This window comes from Odocoileus virginianus, chromosome 23, assembly GCF_023699985.2.
Source record: "Odocoileus virginianus isolate 20LAN1187 ecotype Illinois chromosome 23, Ovbor_1.2, whole genome shotgun sequence".
NCBI lineage: Eukaryota > Metazoa > Chordata > Mammalia > Artiodactyla > Cervidae > Odocoileus > Odocoileus virginianus.
In genome coordinates this window covers 31,770,643-31,790,848 of record NC_069696.1, presented here as the reverse complement: position 1 = coordinate 31,790,848, position 20,206 = coordinate 31,770,643, and the positions used below count along the sequence as shown (strand labels likewise).

The 20,206-nt window shown below is 39.4% G+C and overlaps 1 pseudogene; it reads right to left on the bottom strand.

Annotated features, from left to right (window-relative positions):
* LOC110146272 (heterogeneous nuclear ribonucleoprotein A1-like) overlaps positions 1-8,638 on the bottom strand; it is a 31,321-nt pseudogene extending 22,683 nt beyond the window's left edge.
* Positions 8,639-20,206: the final 11,568 nt, after the last annotated feature.

Below are 20,206 nucleotides of genomic sequence, written 5' to 3'. Positions count from 1 at the left end.
GAGAAGCAGGCAAATTCATAGAAAAAGAGATCAGGTTTGTGGTTACCAGAGGCAGATGTTGTGGGGGAGGGCAAATTGGATGAAGGCAGTCAAAAAGCACAAACTTCCAGTTACAAGATAAATAAGTACTAGCAATGTGATGTACAACATGACCAAGATAATCAACACTTCTCTACATTATAAATGAAAGTTGTTAAAGAGAATAAATCTTAAGATTTCTCATCACAAGCAAAAATATTCTTCTTTTCTCTAATTTTGTATTTATATGAAATAATGGATGTTCACTAAACTTATTGTAATCATTTCATGACATATGTAAGTCAAATCATTATGCTGTACACTTCAAACTTATACAGTGCTGCATGCCATTTATACCTCAATAAAACTGGGGGGAAAAAACAACAAGAAAAGAAACTGCTAAGAAATGATTGGTCTTAGGAAGTTAATACCATTCTACTACCCTTAGGTCTGCTACCCACAGGACATTTGATTCATTTTTGTGACAGTTTGTGATGACTCTGAATATGAAGAGATAGTGACTTTTATAAAAAATCTTTTAATTTCTCCACACCTCCATCCAATCCATTATCATGTCCTTTGATTCAGACTTCCAGACAAATTTAAATGAGCCCATTTCTCATCATCTCTACCACCCCCACTAGAGTTCACATCAATCTTATTTTTCGCCTGGGCTACTACATGAAACTTTCTCACTAGTGTCCCTACTTTATTTATTGCTCCCCTTGAGTCTTTTCTTCATGCAGCAGCCAGAGCCGTCTTATTTCAAATGCTGCTGATCAGTAGGACTCAAACCTGTCTATTAGACAAACAAGTATAAATGTCTAGGCAGGTAGATATAGAATTCGGAATTAAACTTGGAGTGGAAAACCTGTAAGTGAAGGTATACTCCAAAGAGAAGAGGCCCAGTGTTTAAGCACTGGAACACAATGTTGTTTAGATGCTTCAGATATACTGAGGCACCAGTAATCAATGAAGTCTCAATACAAGAAAAACCAAGAGAAGGTGGTATCCCTGAAGCCAATGGAAGCAAATAGATCAAAGAGGAGGGAGTCAACCACTGTGTAAAATGTAGGTGATAGGAGAAGTAAGATGAGGACAGAGAACCACTGATTTAGCATCCTGGAGGTCACAGGCGATGCTGATGAGAGTAGTTTCAGTGGACTCATGGGGGCAAAGCCAAAGCGTTCAAAAGAGAGTGGGAGGAGGACTTCCCTGGTGGTCCAGGGGTTAAGAATCCGCCTGCCAATGCAGAGGACATGGGTTCCTTCCCTGGTCTGGGAAGATCCCACATGCCTCGGAGCAACCAAGCCTGGGCACCACAACTCCTGGACCACACTCGAGAGGCCACATGCTGCAACGACTGCACCTGGAGCCCATGAACACATGCAATGAGAAGCCACCACGGTGAGAAGGCTGAGCTCCACGACAGACAGTGGCCCCCACTCACTGCAGGTGGGGAAAGACTGTGCAGCAACGAAGATCCAGTGCAGCCATAAATAAATAAAATTTAGAAAAAGAGAGAGAATGGGAGGAGACAAATTGGAGATGAGGCTATGCTCAACTCTGTTCAGGAGGTTTTCTGTAAGGGGATTAGCTGCCATCAGGGTGAGCCCATAACAACAGAGCAGGGGGCCCAGGAAACGGCAGAGGTGTGCTGGCAGGTGCTTGTGGAACTGCTGTCTCAATTGTCTCCATTCCTCATGAGCTGGGAGACCAGGCTCCCATCAGGAAGAGTGTCGGAGCTGGGGAGCAGCTGCGGCATTTGAGGAGGGATGAGAAGGTGTGAGCCGTCATATAGAGGAGTGGAAGAGGGACGGAATTAAGAGAATGTGTTCTGACTGCCTCACTCCCTGGAAGTCCAGTAGTTACGATTTTAACACCAAACACATTTTGTACTGGGGGTATAGCCGATTAATAATGTTATAGTTTCAGGTGGAGAGTGAAGGGCCTCAACCATACATATACAGTAGTTGTGATCCTAGGGACTGGTTGGTGTGGGTTTGCATTTTTCTCTAGTGATATTAGTTAGCAGTGCAGGTTGCAGCAAGCCGGGATATTGGATTTAGCCAGAGTCGCCGTTGTCTAGGTGAATAATACAAAGAGAGAGAGAAGACAAAGAAAATTGAAATAGTCATGTGTGATGATGACAACGGCCCATAAGCCAGCTGAGTAATGAAGGAAAATAGGGCCTGTGAGAGGCGGGTACCCATGTAAAAGTGGTGGATCAGTAGGATCTTAGCAGGCTGAAAGATGGTGGAATTAGGGTAGTTCAAAAACAGGAAGCAGATGGTAGTGAGAGAGTGGCTGCTTGAGATTAAAGTTTATGTCTGTAGTTACTATTGGTAATGATAAGGATCCACAACATGCTCATAGAGTGAGCAGATGAAGCAGAGAGGAAAAATTGGGGTTGATTAGGTTAGAGACTAGGATGTGAGAAAGATCTTTTATGTAGATACTGAAAGTATTATGAGTTATGCCTGAAGTGTTGGCAAGAGTAATAGCGAGCCAGAAGGTAAATCTGCAGAAAATTGAAAAGGATGACTCAGCAGTCTATAGATGACTGTGATAAGAAAGATTCGATTCAGTTCAGTTCATTTCAGTTCAGTTGCTCAGTCGTGTCTGACTCTTTACGATCCCATGAACCGCAGCACGCTAGGCCTCCCTGTCCATCATCAACTCCTGGAGTTTACTCAAACTCATGTCCATTGAGTCAGTGATGCCATCCAACCATCTCATCCTCTGTCAAGCCCTTCTCCTCCCACCTTCAATCTTTTCCACCATCAGGGTCTTTTCCAATGAATCAGCTCTCTGCATCAGGTGGCCAAAGTATTGGAGTTTCAGCTTCAACATCAGTCCTTCCAATGAACACTCAGGACTGATCTCCTTTAGGATGGACTGCTTGAATCTCCTTGCAGTCCAAGGGACTCTCAAGAGTCTTTTCCAACACCACAGTTCAAAAGCATCAATTCTTCAGTGCTTAGCTTTCTTCACAGTCCATCTCTCCCATCCATACATGACTACTGGAGAAACCATAGCCTTGACCTTTGTTGGCAAAGTAATGTCTCTGCTTTTTAATATGCTGTCTAGGTTGGTCATAACTTTCCTTCCAAGGAGTAAGCATCTTTTAATTTCACGGCTGCAGTCACCATCTACAGTGATTTTGGAGCCCAGAAAAATAAAGTCTGCCACATAGAATATTCAAACCTGGGTACCAAAGAACAGTAAAACCAAAACTATAATGCTGGAATGTAATAGATCTCATAAAAGAAGCACAGAATGTTATGACCACAGTTCTCATATTTTAGCAAGCATCAGAATACTTACACGATTTGTTAAAATACAGATTGCTGGGCCCCACCCCTCAGAGTTTCTCATATAGTAAGTCTGGGGTTGGGTCCAGTGATTTGCATTTCTAACAAGTTCCCAGCAGCAGTGATGCTGATGGTCTTGGAGCCACATTTCAAAAATGAACTTGGTATGGAAATTTAGAATAAGAAGAGATTTCTTCTGGCTGGAAAGATCAAGGATGATTCGTGAAGAATATTCTGTATTCTTTGTATAATTTTAGAAACAACAGAGTTTGACATCATCAAATACCATATATTTGGTATAAAGAAGAGAAGTCAATTTTCAGTCACATACTTACCTACTCTGCATGTCAGAGGAGCTAGGAAACATGGTTCCTTCATTTGTTACACTTTATCAACATTTTGCACACCACATGCTAAGTCTCTTCAGTTGTGTCTGACTCTTTGCCACCCTATGAACTGTAGCCCACCAGGCTCCTCTCTCCAAGGGATCCTCCAGGCAAGAATACTGGACTGGGTTGCTGTGCTCTCCTCAGGGGATCGTTCCAATCCAGGGATCAAACCCGTGTCTCTTTATGTCTCCTATATTGGCAGGCAGGTTCTTTACCACTAGCACCACTTGGGAAGGCCAGCAAATGTATGCAATGTTGTATGCCAATTATATCTCAATAAACTAGAAAGAAAAATAAAACTGCATTGTCCAAAGTGGATTTGATCCTCATCAAGACTCCATCTGATGGACGACCAGAAAAAAAAAAGACTTCAGTCCATTCTGTTTAAACTTTGATATGTTGTTGATTAGTTGCTAAGTTGTGTCTGACTCTTTTGCGACCCCATGGACTGTAGCTTGCCAGGCTCCTCTGTCCATGGGATTTCCCAGGCAAAAATACTGGAGTGGGTTGCTATTCCCTTCCCCAGGGAATCTTCCTGATCCAGGTCTCCTGAATTAGGAGGCGGATTCTTTTTTTTAAAATTTATTTATTTTAATTGGAGGCTAATTACTTTACAATACATGAATCAGCCATGGTGTACGTGAGTCCCCATCCCGAACAACCCTCCCACCTCCCGCCCCGTCCCATCCTTCTGGGTTGTGGCCGGCAGATTCTTTACCACTGAACCACCAGGGAAGCCCCGACTTTGATCTAGTTACATAAATTCAAACAATCCCTTTAGACAGTATTTAATATCTTTGGGGTGAAGTGTTCGGCCTCGCGTATTTCACCCGGAGGAATGCGGTTTTGTGCCCTTGTGGCCGTGGGGGGTGGGGTCCCGCTCTGCGGTCTGGCTTCTCTGTGGTGAAACCTCTTGTCTGCCCGGCTGCTGCTCGCTCTGCTGACGTTCTTGGCTGAGATCTGTGCTGGTGTAACCCACGGTCTGCTCACTGAGCTTGATCTGAGCCCGGTAACTCTCTTTCACCAAGTTGGCATTAGCTCGCTTGCCACGGTCCCCTCTGAGTTTCTGCCCTGTCTCCTATCTGGCCACTGGCCTGGTGGATTATAGATCATCTCACCCTTCACCAAAGTGGGGTGGGATGTATGACAGTGGCCCTGTGGCAACCTCACTGGGTCTCCGTTCATGTGACTTCACATTCGAACCCTCGGGATCCTCACTTTGGGCCCCATCTCTGCATTGGGCTTCCCTGGTGGTTCAGGAGGTATAGAATCCGCCTGCAATGATGTGGGTTAGATCCCTGGGTCAGGAGATCCACGAGAGAAGGGAATGGCAACCCACTTCAATATGCTTGCCTGGAGAATCCCATGGACAGAGGAGCTGGCGGGCTACAGTCCTGGGGTCACAAAGAGTTGGACACGAGTGAGTGACTATCGCTTTCACACTTTCTACCACATGGAAGTTGGAGCAAATTTGGGATCTGCTGTCCGTCTCCCCTCTCCGCCCGGGGACACTGACTCACCACTTTCTGACATGGCGCTCTGCCTCCCTCCTTTAGCATGGGAATTGCCTGAGAGGCAGCCTTCTTCTGGAACTCTAGCTGGAAGCAGAGCATGACTCTGCCCTCAGCATTGCTCTCCAACTAGCCTATGTGCCTCCCTCCATCCTCCTCTCTCTAACGCCCCAGACTCGGGAGATCAGAGCATCTCGCCCACCTCCCTCGCACCTTTTCTTATCTATTCCTTTGCTGTACCTAGGCATCAGAGAAGTGCTCTCCACCCCTCTTCATATTTGAATATCCTTGAAATTGGGTCTTAGAATTCGTATCATGTCCTTAGTTTAATTAGCAGAAGTTTTTCTTTCTTGATGGTGTAATGGTGCTCCTTACAATCAATGTTGTCTTAGATTCTAAAATACTGCATCTCTTTATTTCTCCTGTATCACGTTCTCCTATTTCCACTTTATTGTCACAACTGAGCACAAGGTATCGACTCTCCTCTGTGGCAGGTATTACTTGTTGAAAGGGAAATAACGAATTTAATAAATTCCTTCTCCACCATTCTGGATTTTTACCTGTTGTCTTGATCAAGAAACCCAAAACATGCCCTTCTACCTCTAGTATGATTAAAATCCAGGGCTTGGTCTTTGAGATGAAGACAGCATTGAAATCTGATTATGGAGTGGGGAATAAAATGTATCTGTTTAACAGTTGCAAAATAAATGTGATACCTGTTACACATTTGAATATCAAAGCAAAATTTACTTTTATAAAGGTATTGTTGATAATAATGGCAATGATTTGATGCTTATAGTAGTTTTTCAATAGTTTAATTGCTGATAGTGATAACTAATTTTCTATTATTAGAAAGTATTTGTCTAGGTTTGGCCCTCTTTAAATTCAATTTATTAGAGTATAATTGATTTAAAATGTGTTAGTTTCTGCTGTATAGCAAAGTGATTCAATTATACATATATGTAGTCTTTTAATTTTCTTTATCATTATGGTTTATTACAGGAATATTGAATGTAATTCCCTGTGCTATACAGTAGGATCTTGCTGCTTATCTATTTTATATATAGTGGTTTGTGTATGCTAATCCCAAACTCCTAATTTATCCCTCCCCCACCCTGTCTCCCTTTTGATAACCGTAAGTTTGTTTTGTATGTCTGTTAGTCTTTCTGTTTTGTGGATAAGTTTGTTTGTGTCATATTTTAGATTCCACATATAAGTGATGTCGTATGGTATTTGTCTTTCCGTTTCTGACTTACTTTGCTTAGTAAGATAATCTCTAGATAAAGCATTTGAGAAACAAGGCAAATAAAAATTAACTTATGATGGAAATATGATAATGATCTACTGTTTAGTAAGAAAATGTAGTTTCCAAATGAATAGCATAATCTTTTCTATTGTTAATCTTATTTTCTGTTTTATACTATATGCATGACTAATTTGTATATTCTTCTAAAAACCAAGCATAGTTTCTGTTACTACAAAAAAGATTCTAATGTAATATGATAATGAGATGAGAGTGAGAAGGTTATGATTTAATTCCTGATTTATGAACACATCACCTGATTTATCTGGTCCTTAGCTTTTGTCACTTGTAAAATGAGAAAAAGATGATACTCACCTAGGTGTGGAGATGTTATCAAGTCTGGGAGTGTTCTGTTTGCAAAATAGGAAAACTGAGCTCAAAAGAGAAAGTAAAAACAGAAACCTAAGCTTAAACTTAAGTATTTGACAATTTCATTATAGTGTGAATTATCCAGAGAATTGCATTAGTTCTCCACCTCATTTTGCATTGTTAGTAAACATCATCAGAAACACCTACAAATGTTTTAACTTCTTCACCTATAAAAGCTTAAGAAATTAAAAAATATTAACTGAAAAATATACATATGTGAATAGTCACCTTCTTATTGTTATCTTAGGTTTATTAAGATTTATTAATACTGATGATTCAGTCATTCCTCATAATCAGAATGAATGATATAAAATTCACAATCATGGATCATGGATTTTTTTCTCTCAGGCACACCTTCCGCTTCTATGATACATTTTGGAGTACGAATTATGTTGAACAAACTGATGAATATGGAATTTCCTGTTCTTCTGAAATATGCAAGTATTACAGCAAAATAAAATAATTTTCATTTTAACGTTAGTGATGACATATCTGCCAGGAATATAGATTTAATCCTTACACAATTGTCACAAATTAATACAGCATTTTTCTTCAGATTATATAAAGTTTAATACTACAGTCTTTGGGATGGTACTAAATTGAGAATAGATAGATGCTTTTTTGCTTATAAATACAATTTGAGAATTTCTCTAACTCAGAATGAAGATGAAAAATCTAAAAGTGGGCAAACTAAGTATGCAGCTCAAAGCTATTTGATACTTCTCATTACAAACTGAGGGACTGATAAAAAATGAAAAAATGCAACTTATTTTCCTGAAAATGTTACCAAAGAAACAAGTTCTGATAGTCTATTAAAATACACCACAGTTTTTCCACAGTTACAAATACCCTCCTTATTTTCAGACATAATTTTTTACATTGTCTCCTTTTATTCACTGTATCTAGCTCAACTAGATAGAGAAATGATTTTGAAAATTGTAAAAACTGTTAAAATACATGTTAAGTGATAAAGTTGTTCTAAGCAGTCGTTGTACACATGGTTAGGCCAAGAGAATTTTGTCAAGATAATTCATATTAAATATTAATGTTTAGATGGTTAAATCTCTATTTTATAAGCAGATCATGTTATTGAGGAGAGAAGGAAATGGCAACCCACTCCCAGGAAAGTATTCTGTCCTGGGAAATCCCACGGACGGAGGAACCTGGAGGGTTGTAGTCTCTGCAGTTGCCAGAGTCGGCCACAACTTAGTGACTAAAGCACCACCACCGTGTTATCAAAGAGGAGCTGTGATGTGGAGAGTTTTCTTTCCTGGCCTTCAGAAAGGTGCTGGTCCTGATTCAATGAAAATTTCTAGTGAATAATGGTAGCTTATGATATGTATTATTTGTTGACTTGTAATTTCCACTATTTCCTGCTATGTTTTGGCATTGTAAATGTCTTAATCACATTAATACACATCAACTTAAAAAACACTTAAGAATAGTCGGCTATGTGCCTTCATCTATGTGACAGCAATTTATTTTTTTTTAGCACTCAGTGTTCGATTTATTTGCAAGATGTCACACAAGTAGCATTCTCCCCTGTTTTTCACTGATTCGATTCAGAACATCAATAGTATCTCTGATCAAGTTCTCAAAGATCCCATCAGCTAGCTGCATCTTCACGCACAACTCATCCTCATCATAGTTCACCCACTGGGCCTCTTTCTCGTGAAGCTCCTGCATCAGGATATGATCCACTCGGTCTCTTTTCTTTCTTCCAAATTTCATCATTTTCTGCCAATCTGTTTTGTGGTTTGGCTCCTTTTTAAGACTGAATAGCTTGAGTACTTCGGTTGCTATGAGGTTCTTGATTTCATCAAGAAATTTGGATTTTTCACTCGTCGGAAATAACTGGAGTTGATTCTACATGGCTTCAACCAGACAGGTTGATTCAAGTTGGGATCCTCAGCAAATATTTCCTCAAAAATCTCTTTTGTTAAATCAAAAACTGCCTGCTTGCACACCCTTTTACTAGTACTTTCTATATCTAGACCCTTACTGGCACAGCCAAACAGTTTTGCAGGAATACTGATGCTGTGAAGATCATGACCTAATTCTTTCCATTTCCAACAGCAATTTTTGTAAAAATGAGATGGGTTCAGAATGTATTATAGATCAAAATTAATGGAAGCTTTTAAAAGTAAGTTATTTGGGAACAAGCCATATCCTGGAAGAAATATAAAGCTTGAAAGAGTAAAATCAGGAATTCTCTGGATAAGTAAGGGTTTAGCTATTTAATTATTACACATGGGAGGCAATTATTTTTAATAAAATATCTTTTTATTCTTTGAGAACATTCATTCAAAGAAAGCATCTGTGGCACTGACATTCTAAAATCCAAACAAAGAATAAATGTATCCTAACAAATAAGCTGATCCTAGAAAGGCTGGGTCTTGCTACCCCAGCCTGGCTACCTTGTTCTGCATCACATTGTGTGGGGGTTTGGGGGCTAGTTTTCTTTTTTCTTAGTTTTAAAAATTTATTTATTTGTTTTTATTTTTGGCTATGCTGGGTCCTTGTTGCTCTGCTTGGGCTTTCCTAGTTGTGGTACACAAGCTTCTCATTGCAGTGGCTTCTCTTTTTGCAGACCACGTTTTGCAGGCTCTAGGGTGGGTGAGTTTCCATAGTTGTGGTGCCTGGGCTTAGTTGCCCCATAGCAGGTGAAATCTTCCTGGACCAGGGATCGAACCTGTGTCCCCTGCATTGGCGGGTGGATTCTTTACCACTGAGCCACCTGGGAATTCCAATAGTTTTCTTTATGGGCCCCTTACTTACCATCTGCCTCCTCTCCCCTTATACCCTCTCCATTCCTTTTGTTTTCCTTTACTTTTCTTTCTATATGTTTTGTATAACTTGAAAAAATTCCTATTTTTGTCTTCTTTCCAAATGATAAAACACATTTGTGTCATTATGCTGTTAAAGATACATTTCCAAAATAATATTTGATTATAGTAAATTCACATATAAAGACAGACATTATGAGTCTATTTCAATTTGGGATAAATTATGGAAACAAACAATAAAATGTGTTTGACTTATATAAGTAGAAAATACCATGCACACAGGTGCCAAACTCTATTGATCAGCCATTTCGTTGAGCTGGTATTTTAATATATTTTGAGTGTGAAAATATTTGACATTCTTTGTAATACAAACCACTCAAGTTTGTGCTTTTTTTTTAACCCTTGAGAGTTTCTATATAATAACTATCTTAGAAATGTTTGGAATTCTTTTCGCATGTATGCTTTGAAAGACATGTATCACTGGACTTACTGTTCATGGGTGACAGTGTATGGTTTTATTTCTTTTTCTTCAGAGCACCAGTTTTCTAAATTCTCTTCCGTCACCAAATTCTTTCTTAGTAATATACACAAAAAGACTTTCTTGGTGATCCAGTGGTTAAGAATCTGCTTGCCAATGCAGGGGACATGGGTTTGATCACTGCCGGGAAGATTCCACATGCCTCAGGGCAACTAGAACTGTGCACCACAATTACTGAGGACACACCCTAGAGGCTGCACTCTGCAACCAGAGAAGCCGCCGTAATAAGTCCCCACACCACAACTAGAGAGTAAGTAGTCTCCACTCGCTGCAAATAGAGAAAGCCCACTCGTAGCAATGAAGACCCAGCACAGTCACAAAAGAGGCTATAGAAAATAATATACACAATAATACATCCCTATCAGAGGAAAGGGTCAGTCCAAAAAATTGAGGAGCTTAATCTTTTTTTCTTCCAGTTTTATTGAGATATAATTGACATGCAGCACTGTATGCATTTAAGATGTATAGCATGATGATTTGATTTACCTTCATCATGAAGTGATTATCACAGTAAGTTTAGTTAACATCTATCATCTAAGTATCATCTCATATAAAATTAAAGAACTAGAAAAATATTGGTGTTTATTGTGTTGCAAACTCACAATTTTAACAACTTTTATATATAGCATAACAACAGCATTAATTATGTTTATCATGTCATTTTATAATTACATTCCTAGTACTTGTTTATCCTATAACTGAAGGTTTGTACCTTTTGACTACCTTTATCCAGTTCCCCTACATACCAGCCCGGTTCTGGTAGCCACAAATCTGATTTATTTTTCTATGAATGTGTTTGCTTTTGAAATATAATCGACCCATAGCACTATGTTAGTTTCTGTTACACAACATAGTGATTTGATATTCCTATACACTTCAAACTGATTACCACCATGAGTCTAGTTACAATGTTGCCATACAAAGATATTACATAGTTATTGACCATATTCTCCACACTGTACATTTCACATTCAGGAGCTTAATTTTTATTGTGATATTGAAATATAGCCAAATTTAATTTAGATTTTAATGTCTTGTTAAAAAAAAAGAGGAAAATAACAATTTTGGTAGAGGAGGAAATTTTGCTGCCTCGTGCTGAATGTAGCTCCTGGGGGTAGCAGCAGAGGAGAATTGCTTTTCTCTGTTTCAGTACCAGGAGACCCTTGGAAGCATGAGCGTGTGACCCTTCTTTGTTGTTCAGCCGCTAAGTCGCGTCTGACTATTTGCAATCTCACAGACTGGAGCACGCTAGGCTTCTCTGTCCACTTCCAAACTTCTCTCCCGAAGTTTGTTCAAATTCATGTCCATTGAGTTGGTGATGCCATCCAACCATCTCATCCTCTGCCACCCCATTCTCCTCCTGCTCTCAATCTTCCCCAGCATCAGGGTCTTTTCCAATAACTTGGTTCTTCGCATCAGGTGACCAAAGTATTGGAGCTTCAGCATCAGTCCTTCCAATGAATATTCAGGGTTGATTTCCTTTAGGATTGACTGGTTTGATCTCCTTGCCGTCCAATGGACTCTCGAGAGTCTTCTCCAGCACCACAGTTTGAAAGCATCAGTTCTTTGGTGCTCAGCCTTCTTTATGGTCCAGCTCTCACATCTGTACATGACTACTGGAAAAAAAAAAAAGCATAGCTTTGACTACATGGATCTTTGTCAGCAAAGTGATGTCTCTGCTTTTTATTATGTTGTCTAGGTTTGTTCATAGCTTTCCTTCCAAGGAGCAAGCATCTTTGAATTTTATGGCTGCTGTCACGGTCCGCAATGATTTTAAAGCCCAAGAAAGTAAAATCTGCCACTGTTTCCATTGTTTCCACATCTGTTGGTGACGAAGTGATGGGATTGAATGCCATGATCTTGGTTTTTAAATGCTGAGTTTTAAGCCAACTTTTTCACTTTCCTCTTTCACCTTCATCAAGAGGTTCTTTAGTTTTTCACTTTCTGCCATTAGGGTGTTGTCATCTTTTCAGCTTGTGCTTCATCCAGTTTGGCATTTTTCATAATGTACTCTGCATATAAGTTAAATACGTAGGGTGACAATATACAGCCTTGATGTACTCTTTTCCAATTTTGAAACTGTTCATTGTTCCATGTCTCATGCTAACTGTTGCTTCTTGACCCAAGTACAGGTTTCTCAGGAGGCAGCTAAGGTGGTCTGGTATTCCCACCTCTTTAAGAGATTCAAATGCTCAAAGGGTAACATTTTTCATTTTATTCAACTTTTCACCTTAATTCTTATTTTAAAACTCAGTCTTATAGTTCGTAACATATTTACTCTCAATTTTTTCTTTTTCTTTAATGCCTATCCAGTTGTACATGACTTACAAAAATAGGTTGATACTTTCTAAATGATGTTTGGATCAAACTCCTTGAGGGCAGAAACAATTTTTGTCACTGTTATGTAACTACCATGTAACATGGTAGCATAGGTGCTCCATGAATATTTGCTGATGAGTAAAATGCCAGTGTTCCCGTTTGGAGAATCCCAGGGACGGGGGAGCCTGGTGGGCTGCCATCTATGGGGTCGCAAAGAGTCGGACACGACTGAAGCGACTTAGCAGCGGCAGCAGCAAAATGACTGCCAGGATGTCCCATTAACTTTGGATAAACTGCTATGTTTAAAATGTTCATGTCTACTTGTTTTATAAGAACATTGTCAGGTGAGTGACACACAATTAGTTTTATGTTTCCAATGCCTGTGTACAAACTGACCTGGCCATGGAGGAAAAGAACAAAGCGGGACTCAGCTTGGGGAAAAAGGAAAGCTGAGACTTTCAACAAGTTAGTGGAGGAGGGATGATATACAGAAGTGTAGAAACCTGAACACCTCTAACCCAATGTAAAGTTTATCAGAGCACGTGGCAAAGGTCAAAAGCTGTATCAGAAATAAACATGAATGGTGCAGGGTAGACTATGCCACGTGGATTGATGGGCTGTGTTGCAGTGATGGTGAAAGCAGAGAGAATAAGCGTTCTCTTCTCTCTCTAACTCCTTGCCTTTTCGTCCAAGAATATGTCAACAGCAAGAAAATCTGCAGGGAAAAAGATGAATATTAAATTGGAAGAAAATACTCATGACAAAAAGCAAATGTTTATTTTTTCTTTAAAAATTTATTTTATTAAATTATAGTTGATCTATAATGTGTTAATTTCTACTGTACAGCAAAGTGCTTTAGTTATTCATACATATATTCTATTTCATACTCTGTTTAAAAATGTTTATTTGTTTATATGGCTGCTCTGGGTCTTAGTTGTGGCATTCAGGACATTCGATCTTCATTATATCATGCAGAATCTTTAGTTGAGACATGAGAACTCTTAGTTATGGCACGTGGGATCTATCTAGCTCCCTGAGCAGGGATCGAACCTGAGCCTCCTGCATTGGGAACAGGGAGTCTTAGCCACTGGACCACCAGGGAAGTCCCATCTTTTTCATATTCTTTTCTATTATGTTTTTTAAAATTAGAGTATAGTTGATTTACAAAGTTGTGTTAATTTCTGCTGTATAGCAAAGTGACTCAGTTATACATATATCCACTTTTTTTTAGATTCTTTTCCCATATAGGTCATTACAGAGTATTGAATAGTTTCCTGTGCTATACAGTAGGTCCTTATTAGTTATTTATTTTTTATATAGTAGTACATATACATCAATTCCAATCTCCCAGTTTATCCCTCCCTATCCCTTCCCCCCACCCTGTCACAATGTTTGTTTTCTACATCTGTGAAGCTATTTCTGTTTTAAAAACAAATGACTTTTAAACTCTAAGAATACAAAGTATAGTTAATGCAGACTTGTAACATAGCTGCTAAGAAAACCGGCATGGTACAACTTTATATGGCATTGTGTATGGCTGTGTTGGGGGAGATGGCTTACATTAAGAAATATTAATATTACAGACATGAACCATTACGCAATGACTCTAGGGGAGAGTCTTCCAAATGCTGTGAGAATGAAGGAACTGCATGTTCATTAGAAGCAAATAGAACAGATGTTGCTAACAAGTTGTCTTAAAAGTTCTAGCATGTTCCCTTCTCATCTTCTAGTTCTACCCACTGCTGCTTACACCTTCTCTCAGAAATCGACAGACTAGAAGGAAGTGAGCATGTATTCAAAACCTGCTGTTATGTTGTCTTCATCCACACACAAACATGGACAGGAAATGACATTTGAGACAGGTGTTCATCTCTTTAGGGAAATGAAAGTCTGTGTGAAGTGGCTGTGATGGTTGCAATATTTGAAGGAATGCTTTGTCTAGTGTAAACCTACTTCCATATGAAAAATACTAGATTCGCCTTATACAATAGCCCTCAGGTATTCTTAAGAGAAGCTGCAATATAATTTGGGAGACTTTTAGGGAGCTGAGTTTAGGCCTGTTTATTTGAGTATCTCTCAAAATCTCTTATTCAGTTTGGAGTTTTCTATAATGATAAAAAATGAATATTTTTATGTCACTTATGGCAAGTTTTATTCAATATCAAGCCTGCTCCAGTTTGATAAGCAGAGATTGATTGTAATGGTGGGCCTAGCCAAATCCTGACTTAGCCCAAGGCCCAGAACTAAGGCAAAAATGGTTAACAGGTTTAGTTGCAACACTTTCCTGTTACCTGGTACCCAGAAATAACCAGACTCCAAACACTGATAAGGTTGTCATGGAGAACTACATTCCAATCTTAAATCTGTTTTTGCCAAGAAGGGTGGGTTTGAATTCTACAGGCTTCTTGAATTTCCACTTGGCATCTTTGTCTATTGAGATGTTCTGAAAGATGCCAGGAGACACGTGTGTATATGTGCCTAGTCGCTCAAGTCATGTCCAACTCTTTGCGACCCCATAAACTGTAGCCCACCAGGCTCCTCTGTCCATGGGATTCTCTAGGCAAGAATACTGGAGTGGGTTGCCATGCCCTCCTCCAGGGGATCTTCTCGACCCAGGAATTGGACCCATGTCTCTTTTGTTTCCTGCATTGGCAGGAAGGTTCTTTACCACTAGTGCCCCACCTAGAAGGCCCTCTAGGAGACACTGGGCCAGCCAAAACTGAATTTGTTGAAATGCCATGCAGCTATATATCCTCTGCTTGTAATTTCACTACAGAGACTCTGATAAACACTTTCTTAAAAATATGCCTTAACAAGAAAAGTTTAAGGAAAAAACCAGAATCAAGAGCTGACGTCCTAGGCATGTCTTCTGCATGACTGAATCTGGTATTTTCATTTTCTCCTGTTCTGCCTTCACTCTATTGTGTTAGCTGAAACTTTGAAAAAATCTTTCTCAGAGTTTCTTTAGAAATTTTTCCATTTAAAAAGAAGTGTCATTTATTGCTGTGATTTTTATTTTTCATTTAAAAAAATACAAACTTTCTAAAACATTAGGAAAGTAGAGAAAGTTAGTCCTAGTTTTATCATATAAGGCTTTTTTTCTAGTATGTTGTTTTCCCCTAACATTTTAGTGACCAAACTCAATACAGAACTTTGATCCTACTTGTAAACCTTGACATAAATCTTTTTATATATTTTACATATTCTTAATAAGAATCATTGGCATACACCATGTTAGCTACTACTTCTACATCATTGACTTGCTGTTACTCAATATTTGCTTTGTTTCCAATATTTATCATTATTAATACTATGACAAAAATTGTGAGTAAAGTATTTTTCATATATGGAATTATTTCCTCAGGATATACTCCTTGGATCTATATTGTCATTTAAAATGGTTGTAAAGTATGAGATTGGCTCTTTCACTATCAGCATTGGTTATTATAATTTAAAAATATTTTTTGCTATTATGAGAAATGACATCTCACTATTACATTACTTTCATTTCTTGCCTATATCCAACATTTTGCCTATAACATTTGTTGCATATAGTTTGCCCATCTTTTCTTTTAAATTTTATTAGAATTTTGACATTTTACAGTTGTATGAATTAAATCTACTTGACATTTTACTTTATGTTTTATATCAGTGCATATGTATTTTAAATTCAGAAATCCCTTATACATACTTTTAAATATTAAATTTAATTTTAGAGTTTTTTTATTGAGTAACTACATTCTCCTGAATTTATTTTTATTTTAAGATGTCATGTGATGTTCTAAAAGCACTGAACTAAAATTTTCAGCCAACCACAGTTTGCGTATATGGTACAACTTTACATGGGTGTGTGTATATGCCTGGGTGTTGGTTAAAACTGCAGATGCAAAACCCACTAACAGGGTCCCACTAATAGGGAGGACCAGTTGTACCAACCCCCTCACGGGAACTTGAGCATCTGGGGATTTTGGTATCCGTGGGCCCTCTTGGAACCAATCCCCCACAGATACTGAGAAATGACGATATGACAGTTTATAGTATGTACACAAATGAGAGGAAACCAAGGCAAATTTGGGAAAGGTCAGGTCAGAAAAAAGACTTCAGGAAGTTGTCCTTGAGTTTATTCTCCCTGGTTTTGCCCTTTTCTGGGTTAGGGTGCTGTTTTCTCTTTTCTCCCACTAGTTGGGTGCCCTTGGGTTGGTTCCTTAACTTCTCTTAGGTTCTTCAGCTGTAAAATGGGGCTGCTAGTAAGTGGTAATTATCTCCTGGAAGTTCTCAGGTAATATAGGAGAAGAGAAGTGCTCCGCTCAGAGACTCAAATATAGAAGTCATTAATATAATTACGTTTCCCCATCTCTTTCCTTTCTACGCACACTTGCTCTTGTCTTTCATTCTCATTGCCAGTTACCAGTTTGACGGGTTTGGCCTTAGTAGTCTGTTTCCACTCATTAAGACAAGGTTAAAGTTCCAGAAGTAAACCTTTAAGAGCAAGTCAGAAATCCTGAGGCATCTGGGAAATGGGATTACACGTTGAGAAATTGCTCCTAGTTTGCATTTTAGGACCTTAATTGCCCCAACTGCACTTCTTATAGTACGGGAAGTCTGTAAGAGGTGAGGGATAGTCAGAGGTCTGCTTTACGTCCTCCCATTATCAGGCTAGGGACCACAAGCACAACAGCCTTTTCTGGTGTTAGATGGCAGTTTTCTCCCAGGGTTTCATCTGCACCCCCTTCTGTGAAGAGATAAAAACTTGTCGAAGGCAGAGTTCCCATGGGACACTGTGGGGTGGTTTTGTAGCACCAGGATGGGAATTTAGCCACTTTGGTTTCAAAATTTGTTTTTTCTCTTATGTTTGGAATTTCCCCATTAAGAATCAGATTTCTTTCTTTTAAAGAAATTTTAAAGAATCAGGTATCCCTGAGAGAGATTATCAGGCACTCACTACTGTTTACTGAAGGGGCTGATGTGTAAATAAAGCGGCCATTTACTCAGACTCTCTGGAGACAGGTCTGGTGTTGACTTTGTCATTGATCTGTCTTCTTGCACAGGTCACAGTATCTCTGATGCTTGGTTTTATTATGACTTTTAATATTGCTCTTCATTCAGACAACAGTAATCACAAAAATAACTAATACCATGTCAAACCTGGTAAGTGTATTTTCTAATTTAAATCTCACAAGGACTTTAGGAGGCACGGACTATTGTTCTCATTTGACAGATAAAGAAAATGAGGCATCAGAGGCTGAATATTTGCATAAAGTCAGCAGAGAATCAATTAGGGACTTAAACCTGGTTTCCCTGGTGGCTCAGATCATAAAGAATCCATCTGTAATGCAGGAGACCTGGGTTCGATCACTGGGTTGGGATGATCCCCTGGAGAAGGAAATGGCAACCCAATCCAGTATTCTTGCCTGGAGAAGTCCACGGACAGAGGAGCCTGGAGGCTACGGTCCATGGGCTTGCAAAGAGTAGGACACGACTGAGTGACTAACACACACAAAAACCAGGACTATGTGACGCTTTATTTTTAATCTTTCTGGTATACAGTTATGATTGATGACTGTTGTCCTGATATCTAGCTGAGAACACGAAATTATATTAGAGGAAGAATAGTTGCAAATTGAAGTAAGCAAGAATTGAAATATTTAAGCAGTTTAACAGCTGGTAGTGTAAATATCTCTAAGAGGTTGGAAGAATATTTTAATAGGATGTTAAATCGGGACTTTCAGTGGAGACATTGAAATACAATAATTAAGACCAAGATGCAAATCGTGAAGGGAAACATTTGAGCTAGGCTGTTGAAGATGAGAAATGATTTTGAAATGCTTTGGAGTGCGCTGCTGCTGTGTTATGAGTCCTGCCCCACCCCCAGTGCATGGGCAAGATCCAAGTGTGTGTGTGTGTGTGTGTGTGTGTGTGTGTGTGTGTGTGTGTTGGGAGGAGGGTGTGGAAGGGATAACTGGCTCTGGCATCTAGTTTACCTGGAAGAACTTCAAAGGCATCACTGGGGGAGATTGGAATTTGTCCCCCGCAGGTAGGGAAACACACTAGACCGATGTCAAACTCCAGCTTTGGAAATAGAGAGGTTAAAGGTCAGGAGATGGGTTGTACACCATTCTTGGCAGGAAAATCAAACTTGCTGCCGCTTGGGGATTGGCCTACACTTGTGGAGTTTTCCCAAGCTAAAAGAGTGTTTCTTGTGGATCAATCTTTAAAATGAGACCTGGTTTGGGATTATTGCTAAACTCTTCTCCACTAGATAACACTTTGACAGTGATCAAAACTAAAGTCATAAACAAGGGGACAGATGGATGCCACTTTCCTGAGGTCACGTCACCTGAGGAAGTACACGTCGTCACTTAACGTATTAATACTATTCTAGCTGGAAACGCTTAACCTAATCTAGTTAGGAAGAAATGCAAGACAAAACTAGAGGACTATCCTATAAATAAATGGCCCGATTCTTCAAAACTGTCAACATTATTAAAGACAAAGGATGTCTGAAGAATTGGTACAGATCAAAAGACACTGAAGAGATATGACAGCTAAATGCTGTATGTGATCCTGCATGGGATTCTGTCCTGGAGGAAAAACAGTGCCATCAACCAGTGGTCCTCAACCTTTCTGGCATCGGGGACTGGTTCTGCAGAAGACAATTTTTCCACTGACTGGGGGTGGTGGGGATGGTTTTGGGATGATTTAAGCGCATTACATTTACTGTGCATTTTATTTCTATTATTTTTACATCAGCTCCACCTCACATGATCAGGCATTAGATCCTGAAGGCTGGGGACCCCTGCTATGAAGGACAGTTGACAACACTAGATTATGGATGGGAGATTAAAGTTTTAGGTCAATGTTAACTTTTCTGAGCTGGATAGCTATATTATGGATACAGAAGAGAATATCTTTGCTCTTAGGAACACATGAAGTCCTAGGTAAAGGGGCATGATATAGACAGACGGTTCTAAAAATAAATTGTATGTGTGTATATGTGTGTTTGTAGAGAAAGACAATGAGGAAACATAGGTGGCAAATTATAAAAATTCGTGAATTTGGGTCAAAGTGATGTGCTCTTTATAAAAAGTTACTCTTTTGTAACTTTTCTGCAAGTTTGAGATAATTTCAGAATAAAAATGAAAAGCATTATTTTTTCAGCAATGCCTTCCCACTCACCAAGGTCTGTTTCACCCCAATTCCCTCTACCCCTTCCACATATGATCACCTCCTCCAGAAATGCTAGTAAACCCCACTCTAGACCTGCTAAGTCAAACGTTTTATGGGATGGAGCCTAGGGAGCTGTGTTTTAAGATGGTTCTTACACTAAAGTTTGAGAAGCACTGGTTTAGACTAGTCAGAACGCATGCTTGGAGTTGGGTGGGGGGTGGCGTTGACCCGATTCAGGCTGGTAGACATGGGGGAAAAGTGGACAGTTCTCTGGGATCTACCTCTCAACAGTGGCAGATTCTTCTTCTGCAAATCCTATGAGAATCCTATCAGCTTCTCCTTCCACATTCTTCCCTATATCATCCCCTATTCTCATTCCAGCTTGCACCTGGAGGCAAGTCACAGCACTTTTGTAGTCCAAAATTTCACAGCAGGCTGTATACACGACTAAGGCATATTTGTTAGAGGACAAATCCACAGAACTCTCCCTAG